Genomic DNA, 14334 nt, shown 5'->3' on the forward strand with positions numbered 1-14334 from the left:
ATAAACAGCTTGTAAATTCTTCTGGGTGACCAGAAAAATATTGCAGTTTCATGTAATATGGTTGCAAAACACATGCTGAGAATAGTTTAACAGCGTCATTCATTCAGTAGCATTTGATAGCAAACATTATTTTAAACAGCGGGCTCGCTGCAACTTCAAAAAAAGTTCCTCCGGAATACCTAGAGGAAAGACACCAAGCACAGGAAGATCATCATAAAATATTGTAATCAGCATGGATCTCCACAGCCCGAATCAAAAATGTGTTTCCTTCTAGCTCTCCCTCTTAGTTATGCTGTCATAGTTAGCTTGCACTCTGCACTAAATATACATTCACATTATACATTGTTTGACTGTTATCTCTCCTTCTCTTTTGCTTTCTCCTCTTCTCCTCCCTCTCTCCCTCTCTCTCTTTCCCTCTACCCCTCTCTCTGCCGAGCTGTACATGTCGCTCCTGAGCTGCCAGTGATCCAGACTCCCTCTGCCCCCTGGAGCTGTCTGACTCGTCCCGGTGTCCTGCTTCTGGTTGGAGATCTTGTCGCATGGATGCCTCATGTGGTCTGCTTGGGATGTGTGTGTTGACTGGGGGCTGACTTCGCAATCTGAAGTTTCACTGTAATGCGATAACATTTGTGCACTGTACCTGTCTGCACTGATCTCCACTGTGACCCGCTCAAATGGCTGGCTCCAGAACAATGTATGTCTCCTGCAGTATCTCCCATTCGTCTTGGCTCAGAGGATCAACATGTGCACTGATAACAGCCAGGGAAGAGATGATTGCATCCTTGGACTTCAGTCTGTTTAAACATATGCAAGGTTAAGTTACACTCTGTAACACACTCTTGTGTACCTCAGCAGGCATGCCCATCTCCTGTGGAAGAATGTCCACTATCGCCTTTATTTTGTCCACAGTGGGGTTCATCATCTTTAAAGCATCTCTTACAAACAGGTTGATTGTCCAAATTCAAATTCAAATTTTATTTGTCACATACACAGTATGAAATGTAGTGAAATGCTTACACGACCGCCAGTGACCTTAAAAAGAGAATTAAAGCTTATAATAAGTAATAAATATGAATAAAAGAAATACGATAGAAAATTTAAATAAAAAAATAAAAATAAAATGTAACTAGGAAAAATAGAACTGAAAATAGAAATATACTGTACAAATAGAAATATAATGGTGTGCAAATATGCATAGAAAAAGTGACTTTGTGCAATGGTTATTAAAGTGTCTTTGTGCAATGGTCCAGAATGTAAATGTAAACATGTAGTGTAGATGAGAAGGTAGATGAGCGTGGAATTATCCATAGTGTCCATGGATGTATAAATATTAATTGATTGATTGATTGTGAAAAGATTGTGTTAGTTCTGCATAGTGGTGTGGTTGAGAGACCTTATCACCTGCAGGAAGAAGCTCCTCCTCAGTCTCTCTGTGTTGGCCCTCAGGGAGCGGAATTGCTTCCCAGACCGCAACAGAGTGAACAGTCCATTGTTGGGGTGGCTGAGGTCCTTCACGACCTTCCTGGCCTTGGTTTAGGCACCACTTGTGTAGATCAAGTGCAGGTCAGGGAGCTTGGTGCGGATGATGTGCTCAGCTGATTGCACCACCCTCTGTAGAGCTCGTCTGTCCTGCATGGTGCTGTTCCCGAACCAGGTCGTGATGTTTCCCGTCAGAATGCTCTCTATGGTGCAGGAGTAGAAATTCCTGAGCACCTTGGAGGGCAGTCTAAAGTCTCTTAAGCATCTGAGGTGGTAGAGACGCTGCCGGGCCTTTTTTACCACAGTGTTGATGTGACAGGACCATGGCCAGGTCCTGCGTGATGTGAACACCGAGGTATCTGAAGCTGTCCACTCTCTCCACTGGGCTCCTGTTGATGACGGGGGTCTGGTAGTTCCTCACCTGCTTTGTACTGAAGTCCACTATCAGCTCCTTTGTCTTGCTGATGTTCAGGAGGAGATTGTGTGTGCAATCAAGACATTTCAGGATTTTAATTGCTTTGGTTATGTTAGCTGCATTGTCACTAAAACAGCAGTTTTTCACGTTGCCACTCTTTTGCCACTTTAAGCAGCTCCTCTGCTAAGTTCTCAGGAGTGTTTCTATTACTAAACTCAAAAGAATCCAGAAGACCAGACACCAGTTTGTAAATTTTAACAAAGTGGCCTGTAACTGACATGTAGGATGTGGTAGTTCGGGATGTCCAGCAGTCAGTTCTAAGACAAACTGCTGCAGCTTTTTTTTTTTTTTTAACCCTTTCTTGCAGTAAAGCACATACTGTACTTTGTCATAAAGGCTTAGGATGACCTTTTGAGAGAGTGTTTTCTTGCTTGGAATTAAATACGTTTGATTAAGACCATGAGTAGAGTTTAGGAATCCTTTATTATCCATGATTGAAAATGATGGGAAATCACATGCAATTATTTTAGCCAATTCCTCATTTCCTGGGGTCATAGCCTTTTGTAGAAACTGGCTCATAGAGCTCTGGGTTGCAGGTTTCGATCACAGTGGTGGTGTACTGGATGAAGCTGTAGATACTGCAGCAGCAGCAATAACAGTGGCAGACACAGACACTTTCATTAGTAGCAGGTTCACTTGCTTGACTTTTTTCTCTCAACTGCTCTGATGGATGTACAGTTCTCATGTGCCTGGACAAGTTGTTTAAAAAATATATTTATTATTATTGTTGCATCAATAAGTAAGGGGACTGAAAAATCACCAAAATGACTTATGAGTTGCAATAAAAAAAAAAAAAAAAAAAAAAATATATATATATATATATATATATATATATATATGACTTATGAGTTGCAATAAAAATATATAGTTTATATTATGCAAGAACCCCACATGGGTATTCTAAAAACTGTGGTTTGACAAAGCCACCTTTCATAATAAAGTGTGCATGTCAGAGGACACGTACATCGCCCCGCCAAAAACGTCACCCATGGATTTAACTGAGCAAATTAAGAAAACCAAGCCTTAAAAAAAAAAAAACTTATCAGTGAAAACCACTTCAGTTTGCTAGGGAGGATAAAGAATGACTGTGGCGCATTGGAAAAAGGTCATGTGGGCTGATGAGTCCAGATTTACCCTGCTGCAAAGTGATGGGTGCATTGGGGTAAGAAGAGATCGGACGAAGTGATGCACTCATCAGTGCCTACTGTACATGCCTGTGGGGGGCAGTGTTATGAGTCAGGGTTACTTCAGTTGGTCAGGTTTATGTGCCCAAAAAATGAGGTTAGCTGATGACCTGAATGTAATGGATAACCAAGTTTTTCCATCAAAGAAGTTTTCTTCCCAGATGATATGGCCGTATTCCAAGATGACGATGCCAGGATTCATCAGGCTCAGATTGTAAAAAAGTACAAACAAATGGTTCAGTGAACATGAGACATAATTTTTACACATGGCCAACACAGAGTCCAGACCTTAACCCCATTGAGAATCTTTGGAATGTGCCTGAGAATGTTTTATGCAGCGGTCTGACTCACTCATCATCTGTACAAGATTTTAGAGATAAATTAATGCGACTTACAGTGTAAATAAATGTTAAAATGTATAACATTATAAATAAATACAGTGGAACGTAGGATTACGAGCATTATTCGTTCCGGAAGCGGGCTCGTATTCCAAAACACTCGTAAACCAAATTTAATTTTCCCATAAGAAAAAATGGACACTCAAATTATTTATTCCACAGCACAAAAAAAATACATAAAAATAATTAACACAAAATATGAAGTAAAAATAAAACAAATTAACCTGCACTTTACTTGTAAAAAAAAAGTAAAAATTAATCATGACAGATAAGTTTTTCAGTTTATGTGCGCAGATGCTCTGTTTGCGTGTATGTGTGTGTGCACACACACACACATTAATGGAGAGACTGTTTTATCGAAAGATTTAGCAAGGAACAACACAACTAGTTACACTCGCGTGAGCGCTTAATAACAGAATCACTACTTTAAAGTAACAACTCTCGCCTTTACATACCCCCCTCCCATCCCCTCCTCCTCTCAGCTTCCCGCACAAACACACACACACTCTCTGCCTTACACAGAAACTCTGCAAGCATTAAGACCCAGCAGGGGAGAACCACAATTCTGCAGCGCAAGGTAACGTGACGCTCGGCATCAAAACAAGAAGCAGATGCGTAAAACTCTGTACTCGTAAACTAAGACTTGTTCGTTTTCCAAGTCAAAATTTATTAAAAATCTTTGCTCGTCTTGCGGACACTTGCTAACCACATTACTGTAAATCCAAATAGGTATTTTTTAAGTATTGGGTCAGAAATGAAGCTATAAAACAATGTACTGAACAAACTGAACTTGTTGATGATTTTACACACTCTCACAACTAAGAAAGAGACAGAATGAACTAGTATACAAATTAAACCTGATCAGAGATATTTGGAATATTTCGTGCCAAATGGCTTGAGAATGGTGAGAACACTAGCTTTTTTTTTTTTGCTCTAGAAAAGAGAAATTATAAAAGAAAACTGTTGTCTTCTCTTCTGATTAATGACGTGCTTTGCACAGACTCAGTAGAAATCTCAAGTGTTGTCTCCACCTTTTATGAGAATCTATATGAGTCTCATTTCAATTAAAATGGGTGTTCTGATTATTTTACTATAATTAATAAGTTTGTACCGGCCATCATTAAGACGGAGAAATCAGATTGTGATGCAGACATATCACTCTTGGAAATAACTGATGTCTTAAAAAGCTTAAATCACCTGTTAAAGATTGTCTAGCTTCAGGATTCTACCAGCACTTTTGGGATGTCATAAAAATGCCCCTATTTTTAATGTTTATTGAATTTATCAATGAAAAAGAGATGATTGCATCAGTGAAGCAGGGTGTCATATGTTTTATCCCTAAGCCAGACATAGATCTCCTTCTCATTGAAAACTGGCATCCAATCACACTTTCAAATGTTGATTATAAAATGAGAATGTGATTGGACAACCTCAGACAGACTTTATAAAAGGATGTCATATCAGTTATAACATTAGGCCCGCTCTGTCATACTACAGTCTAGTACCTCAAAGATTACACTGTATTTACCCTGTTAATTCAATAATTCCTAAATATGTCAACATTGTAGACCTGTGTACATTCTGCAACAATCAGAAAGAATGTATTCCTCCTTTTGATTCAGGAATCTTACAATTTTACATTAAAGACATACTTATCTTCTTCCATCACAGTAATAAATCATTTGAATATATTGTCACATTTTATATTTTAACGGCTAAATTCTACATTAATAAATGTAAATTTTCTAAATCATCTTCTAAACTATCACCTTTCCTCTGTGAAATACAAAACCTTTTGAACTCTAATAGAAAATCATAAGTTATTCCTCTAAGCTTTTAGTTAGTTATTTGTCTGTTTATTTGTTAGTTTACTCTGTTTACTGTTATTACTTATTTGTACAGTATATGTTTGAACAGTTTGTAAATCCTTTGTGATAAAGTGGTTATTGATGTTGAAGTAGTTACTGATAAAGTGGTTCTAAATGGCTACTACCTTGCTTGTCGGAATTAAAGCTGAAGATGATTGAAAAAATTGAGCGAAATCTTGGATTGTGTGAACTTTTTTTTTTTCTTTGGTTAAACAGAGGATCTTCAGCAAGTGAATCAACATAAATATTTTTCCCATAATAAACTCAAAGTATGGAGGAGTGAAGCACAGAAAATAAAGGAAATCTCTGTGATCCACAGTGACAATAAAACTTTGGAACATCTGTACAATGTCTGTTGTTATAGCCACTGGCTCTTTCCTAAACCAGAGAAGACCGCCATGCAGACTGGAATTTATGTGTGGAGCAGACAGAATAACATTATTCAGGCCAATGCCTTGTGTCTGGGTGCTGGAATTAAAGACAACTCTGATCTGATCTGACCTGTCTTTTGTGGAAAGTATACCCCAAAGGTAGGCAGGTACTGGTGTTTATCCAGGACGTGGGCAACTTAAGCATGGCCATGATTAAAGATGTTAGTTAACAAACTGGGCCTTCAGCTCTGGCTTTCTGTTTAGGGTTTTTAAAAGTGCTATTAGATGAATGTTGTCTAAGAACATAAATAGTAGGAATATATAATACTAGTATTAATACACAAATACTAGAAAGCCATACTTATTCCATTCGTAAAAATGTGTATAGATCAAAATGATCCGATTGTCCTTAATGCACAAGTCAAGGGCAATGATGGCAAGAAAAACCCCCTGAGATGGAAGAAACCATGAGAGGAACCAGACTCAACAGGGAACCCATCCTTATTTGAGTCAAAACAGATAGCAGGAATTAAAATTTAAGAACACGCCTGAAAATTCACACAGAAAAACCATACCCATGCTGGTATGAAGTTGTTTACGTATAAAGGTAATCTCAAAGTCCATCATCACCTTCACACTGGAAAAAAGTCGTATCAGTGCTCACAGTGTAGAAGGACAATTACAACAAAAAGCATTCACAGTGGAGAGACGCCGTATCCTTGTGCAGACTCTGGAAAGAGTTTTAATCAACACAATATTCTCAAAACTTACCTGCATATTCATACGGGAGATAAGGGTTAGGAATCAGAGCTCACAGTGTGGCAAGAGTTTTAATCAACAGAGCAGTCTTCACTAAGGAGTGTCTGTTTCACAATGGTTTGTCCTTGCTCATGTTTTTCTCCTATCCTATAACTTTGGACATTATCTCTTTGGTAAAGATTGTGTCTTTGGGAATGCACACTTTTGGTTGTTTAGACTATTCTCATTTACACTAGAATTGTTAATGTTCAGCTAAAATCATAAATCTTGTTTACACTAAAGTTGTTAATTTTAAATAAATTCATGAATCTATCTCAAGTTACCAAGACTACTTTAAAAAGGTAATTAAAAGTCCAAGTAAAGTCCATGCAAGTGTCCATTCAGTCAATAGGTCTAAAAAAAACATTCAGTCTTTTGTCTTGTATGATGTTGAAGACTAAACTATTTTGTTATGTTTCTTTGTCATTCTGTAAATATTTCCTTTTGTTTCTTCATTCCTCATTCATTCTACATTAACACTCTCTTGTCTGCCTTAACTGCCCATCAAAATAATCTTGTAAACAGTCTCTTCTTTAAAACACTTATATCACTGCCTCCTTATGATTACTTACGTGTATTCCTAGTTTTTAATTGCTTTTAATAAAATGTCTGACATTTGAATAAATATTTTAAAAGGACTTCAGCTAAAGCAAACATTTCAGTTTTTTTTGACAAAATTATCTTTATAATGATGAAGAAAATAAATATAAACTAACTAACACAGATCTTACACAAGGCTGTTTTACTCTAAAGCACATTCTTGCCAGAGACCTTTCATTAACTTTTCGGCTAACCGAAACCCACCCAGATCTCAGCCGAATATTTCCTTTTTCTGGTGGATCACAGTCAAGCCGGGGCTCAGACAAACAGATGCGATTTGCTTTTTGTTACCTTTGGTTGGCCAGACTCCAGCACTAGCACCAGAATTATGCCAGATGTGCAGAATGTAAGCCAGACTCTGTTCATACTCTGTTGCTATCTGGGGCATGTAAGGGCTAGTTACCAAACTTCATTGCTTTTATAGCATCAGCTGAATTGCTTTAATGCCACTGAGTATTTAAAAGTGCCTTGCTATTCAGAACCCAATTTCAATACCTAAGCAAATTATATTATTATCAGTGAGGCAATAAGCATGAAACATGCTAGTTACAATGCCCAGAGATGAGGCTTGTGTATGTTTCTAGTAGTACTGTCCCTTTAAGAGCAGAACTTTTTCCTCCACAGCCAGGAATGTGTAAGGTCCCTCAGCCAGGATTCCTCACAAACACCATCAGGGAAATGACAGGAAACCCTGGTTAGTCTCTGGCTATGAGAAGATGCCTGAGGAAGAACATCAGATAGCCACAGTCTGCTGGATCGAATCGTATATGAAAGTCATTCATACATTAACATGGAAGTGGACTAATGTTTAGAATGTGACAGCATCAGACCATTTTGCTTAGAAATCTCTGTGTGCATGAACCATGCGGCAATCTCATCCTCTGACCTACAGCGAGGGCCAAATGTTTTTAGAGTGAACCGAATATTAATTTTCACAAAGTCTGCTGCTTCAGTGTTTATAGATCTTTTGGTCAGATATCACAAGCATTTCATAAGTGTCAAAGGCTTGTATTGTCAATTGATAGATAATGTTTTTTTTGCTTTTTTTTCCAGCCCATCATCAAGGGAGAGAATGAGTCAACATTGAAATGCTGGTTTTGTTTAATTTTTTTTCTTGTTGTTTCCATAGTGGTAGAAATAAAAAAATTACTATGGTTAATTTACTGAACATTAATTTCACGATAATGCTTTCTGAGATAAAAAGGTGAAGAGAAGCACCGGTGAAATCAAGGGCTCTTCTTTGACAGGTTTTAAGTAGTAATGTCATGAGCGTCATTTTATTCATTTATTGTTTTTAAATTGCTGTTTAGGATGGGAACTCCTTTTCCTCCAACTGTTTTCCCTCCACTTAGCTTACGAAAAGGCAATATTTAACCACTGTTGGGGGACGATACACTGCAAAAAAGCCAACTTCTAAAAAGTTATCTAAATAAAGTTTAAAAAGTAAACTGAACTAAGATGTTTTTATTTGAAATGTTCAGAAATAATACGTAGTTCATTCAACAAATATGTTGCGTCAATGTTAAAAACTGTATTATACTAAAAATCTTTTGTTGAACTTACATTAAAGTGTTAGTTGTGCGTTAAAGCGTGCGTTTCTTGTTGGTGTGTGCACATGAGCGCATGGTAATTTGAAACTTCAACTGCCAGTGTTACTGAAAGGGCAGCATCGCGCCAACAATTCACTTGTTTCTGCCAAGTTACAGGTGAGTGCAATCAGTTTCATGATCGAATAGCTTTATTATTATTATTTTTTCATATGTGATGTGCTACCAAGCTAACTGCCTAATCTGTTTTACTAGTCTAGTGTTGATTTGAAAAAGCGTGCCGTTTTAAAGCAGTCCAGCTTTTCTGCCAAATTATAGGTAAGTTACGTATTAATCATTTTTTTTATTATCATCTAACTTACAGTTGTATTATTTGATGTGTAAGATTGGATGTTGGTTTCCCAATATAACTATCTATTCGAATGTAGCTGCTTGCCAACGATTTCGCAGGGTTAGCTTTTTCCGCATGCCTGTTGGCACTGTTTAAACGTTGCGCATATTCTTAACGGTTTTGATAAGTATATCGAGAACATCGTGTGACAATCAGGCAATGTGCGTCACTTGAGATGTTTGTTAATTGGTTACCTCGACTAAACGGCCAATAAATTGTATTGTGGCGCTGGCTATCCAGACCAACTTAACTTACCTCAAGACAGTTCACTAGCTGGAAATTACATTTTAGCTATGTGAAATGGCTGAATTATTATTATTTTTTTGCAAATTAGTAGTCCAGAAATGAAGACACTTTTGGATAAGGAGGTACTCTTTAAGATTCTTTAATATACAACATATATTTAAAATACTGAAGTACCTTCTTGAATAGGGTAATTAAAGCAAGTTTGCATATCTTTCGTTTGTGTTGTGTGGGAATCCAACGGAACTGTGAAAGCATTGTGCAATTAATCACAAATGATCCTATTTACTCTCAATTTGAGATCCATTTAATCCATAAGACTTATAAGGTGGTAAAGCATCTGCACCCTTTGTAAACTTTTTTTTTCCAGGCCAGTGATATTGTCACTCACCGAAAAAGAGCAGCTCTTGAGGGACTGTCACTCGTTCTGCATGAAAATTCGGTTTTCTTGTTCAAGATGTATCTGGTAAGTTGCCTTTTTCATACCTTATTTGTAATTTGTTGGCATGCTTAGTATTACATTTGTTTATTTTGTTTGCACATTATAAAAATAATAATTAAAGCTGCAAGCACCACCTTTGCTCAAGCCCTAATAACAATAAGTAAATATGTTCACATGTCAATTAATGCAGCTTCCTATCACTTAATCTTCTAGGACGTTGACCCTGAAGACCACAGCACCAGATGTGTAAAGATCGGAATCCTTACTGTAGTTGAGGATGATGTTGGCACTCCTGCTTCACTGGCCACTGTGATTAACCGTGCAATAATCCTGGAAGAGGCCATTGTTCTTCAGGATATGCCAGATCGGACTGATCCTTTGCTTACTTGTTCGGTTCCTTGTATGCACTCAATATGGAATACCCAAAAGAACTGAAATATACTTTTGAAGTCATTCAGAAAATCTTCATGGATCTTGGTGATACCTGCTCTGCGTCCAGTCACTTAAATAAAATGTGTTGTAGTTGACCATTTTGTGGATGTTATTGAAGCTACGGCAAATGGGACAATGATTGTTGCAATCAAATTTAATAGTACATACTGATTTATCACAATGTATAATTTGGTTCAATCTTTGCAGCCAATAATACTGAATCTTTGAGCTTTATTTTTATCATGCAGTAAAATGCAGTAAAATAGTTCATGTTATATATGAATCATACAGTACTTTACTAAGATTTGAGGTTTATTCAGATGCAATGTTAATGTATTCTTAAGTTGATCTGTCGAAATAATACAAAATTCTTCATCCAGTGTTTGAATCTAGTATACTGTAGTTTGACATATACTCATGTTCTTTTTTTCATGTTAGTTTTGGATTTTATGTATTTTGCTGTTCTGTCGAATAAGAATGCTTTATACATTGTGGTTCAAGATTTTGCTCGGATGCTTTTACTTATGTTCGTTTTGGGTTTTTGGGCAAAATATAACTTGTTTTTTGGAGCTCATCTTTCAATTCATTTAAAAAAAGTGGGAGTTTTTATAATTTACAAATTTTCCAATTATTAACATTTCTGTACTATTTTTCTATAAACATGCCTAATGCAGAAGACATGTATGGCATATCGTAGACTGTATTTTAATGTCTTCAGACAAACTAGTAAAATAGAGAGAGAAATTTGTTTTGTGGTTTATTAAATTTTAATTATGAAAATAATCATGAACACATAATAGATCAATCTGTAGTAATTGCCTTCAGCAAACAAAAAATATTTAGTTTTGTTATTTGTTAGGTAAACAAATATATTTATGTTGTGAGAACTAAGGATTTTAACAAAATACTTTGAGTTGCTTTGTTTTCAGACCCTGTTTGTTCGGTTAATTTATAAAAGTGCTTGTGATAGGTTGCCTTATTATTTTAAGTTAACTCAACTTTTTTTTACAGTGTACTTTTTAAAGTAACATTATATTACAAAATTACTGTAATTAAAAAGTAATCAGTTACAGCGTTACTTTCTGATAAAAGTAACTAGTTCGAGTACTTTTACACTGCAGAAAATGAAAACTCCTTTGTGATTCTTTATTTATGTTGTTTTAGTCAAGACCTTTATAATTATTCTACCATCATCACTCAGTGAAGTTTGGCCCATCATTTGTTAACTACAGAGGGGCCATTTATATGGATACATCTTAATAAAATGGAAATGGTTGGTAATATTAACTTCCTGTAACTTTTGTTTTTTCAATAGGAAGAGGGTCATGTGACACATCAAACTTATGGGGAATTTCACAAGAAAAACAATGGTGCTGCCCATAGTGTTGAATTGTCCATGCAACCCTCTTCTCCCACTGATAGCAACACCGCAGGAGAAATGCACAGGCTAGCACAGGCTTCCAGTATCCGTAGTTTCAGGTGCTGCACATCTCGTATCTTCACAGCTTAGACATTTAGGCATTTTGGCAGACGCTCTTATCCAGAGCGACTTAAATTTGTTTATCTCATTACACATCTGAGCAGTTTGAGGGTTAAGGGCCTTGCTCAAGGGCCCAACAGTGGCAACTTGGTGGTTGTGGGGTTTGAACCTGGGATCTTCCGAACCGTAGTCCAATGCCTTAACCACTGAGCTACCCCTGGCCCCTAGACAATTGCCTTCAGATGGTGTTATGCGCTAAAATGCCTCCCTGCCATGGATTGCCCCACCCCTACATAATCGCTATCAAATATTATATTAGAACATAAATTCATAGGTTAATGGTTTACAAATTAAGTGAGACAATAAAATAAAATAAGCAATATGAAAATAAATATGTTGTATATGAAAAAATAGATTTTTTTTTCATATACTGTACAACATGTATACTTTTGGATTGTTTATTTTATAATAAAAATAGTTTACTCTAATTTTTCATCATGAACAATATTTAATTTTATTGTATATAAATGCTTATTTGTATATTCATGACAAAGCCCTTAAAAATAAATGTGCCACAAAATAAACATTATACAAGAATTTGTATTCATGGTCTTGATGGCTGTCACGTAACTAGGGTTTATTATAATATTAATATCATATTTATGTATGGGGGGGCAATCCATGGCAGGGGGGCATTTTAGCGCATAACACCGGAAACTAACAATGAAATGAATTGTTATACCTATTGGATCATTTTTCTGTAATACAAAAAGTTTTATTGTTGTACAGTGAGAGAAAAAAAAAAACGTTGAGCATGCCCAATAGAGCTCAAGCTGTATTCCTTCTAGCCTTAACTGTATTAAACCCATAATCAAAATCAAATTACAATTATTTAAAGAATATAGTACCACAAGCTGTTCATAAATTTTTTTATGTAATTTTAATATTTTTGGAATACTATTAACTTTGTATTGGTTAAACAAGACCAAAAAAAGTTACAGAATTAGTCATTCAGAATGTTTTAAACTGACAGTTGTTTTCTGTAGTTTTACTAGAAGTGCAACTACGTTTAAAAGTATAAACATTCTTGTTTATACTGTTTTATATTGCTCTTTAAAATGTCACTTTACACAACTAAAATAAGCACACTTGCACTATTCTTATTGCACTGTTTCATTTTTCACCATATCAGCCTTCTGTGTTGTAAACTGTCCCTTTTTGCAGAACAGTAACTCAATTATCTTACCTCTGTTGTTCTCAAAGTTCTCCAGTGTTAATTAAGTTTTTTTTTTAGGTTTTTAAAAAGTTTTCAGTGTTATTTGTAACAAGGGTTGAGAGAAATGTAATTTCAATTCTCTATATGTATGCACTGTACATGTAGCAGAATTGACAATAACGTTGACTTTGACATTGCCTGATAAGGACAAATATTAGATTAGATTCAACTTTATTGTCATTACACATGTACAAGTACAAGGCAACGAAATGCAGTTTAGGTCTAACCAGAAGTGCAATTAGCAGAAAGTGCAGGATAAAGGTATAAAGTCTAAGTACACTTAAGAGGGATATGTGCAGGGAGAAGCTATGGGTAACTATTACAGAAGGATATTATGGTAACTGGTATGGCTGGTAACTATACTTATGTGCAGGATATTATGTAAGCATAGTATACATATTGCAAGTAACTATAATTATAAATTTACAGTGGGTGGTCAATATATACAAGTTGTTATTAACTGTAGACAGGAATTTACAAATAGATATGAGCATAATGTAAAATGTATAATGTAATAGTTCATAAAACCCCACAATAAAGAGGAGGATGGGTACAGTTTAGTAACCTTTGAAGTGGCACTTATTTAGTAAACAGACACAATTTTAGCCAATAAAACATTTTATTTAGAGGCAGAGCTGCTCCGTTTAAGAGTGTACTCCACCCAACCTGTACACTCAATCTGCTCATTTATTCATTCATTTATTTATGCTGTAGTAGCAGTCCATGGAACAGAATCCTTCAAACTCTCGGTCAGAATAAAATGACGAGGCCTAAAACATAACGAGGCCTAAAAACATCTGTAGCGCAAAACGGACACCGATACAAACTGCCAACCCTTACTTCGAGGGAAAACCTGTCTGTGTTTTGTCTCACAATAATATGTGTCTGTCGACAACAATTAAACGAACAATTAATTGACGAAAATAAAGAAAATAATTACTTATATTGACTAACCACACCAAGCCTTACCGCCGCCATGTTTTTCCACGCTAAAATAAAGGTACTTACATATAAATAAGATTACCGCTGATTGGCCAACGCAGAAGCTCCTTTCACCAATGAGAAAGCTTTCGACCCGCCCCCTACCTTTCGGCACGCTGATTGGCCAACGCAGAAGCTCCATTCACCAATGAGAAACCTTTCGGCACGCCCCTACCTTTCGGCACGACCCCTACCTTTTGACACGCCCCCTACCTTTAAGCACGTTGATTGGCCAACGCAAAAGCTCCATTTACCCACCAGTTTCTTTTGACATGCCCTCTACCCTTCGGCACGCCCCGAACTTTCGGCACGCCTTATTGCTCCAGCCTGCAGTTATCCCTACTTGTGTTTTTCCATCTCAACTGAGTT

Source organism: Clarias gariepinus, chromosome 27 (genome assembly GCF_024256425.1).
Source record: "Clarias gariepinus isolate MV-2021 ecotype Netherlands chromosome 27, CGAR_prim_01v2, whole genome shotgun sequence".
Taxonomy (NCBI): Eukaryota; Metazoa; Chordata; class Actinopteri; order Siluriformes; family Clariidae; genus Clarias; species Clarias gariepinus.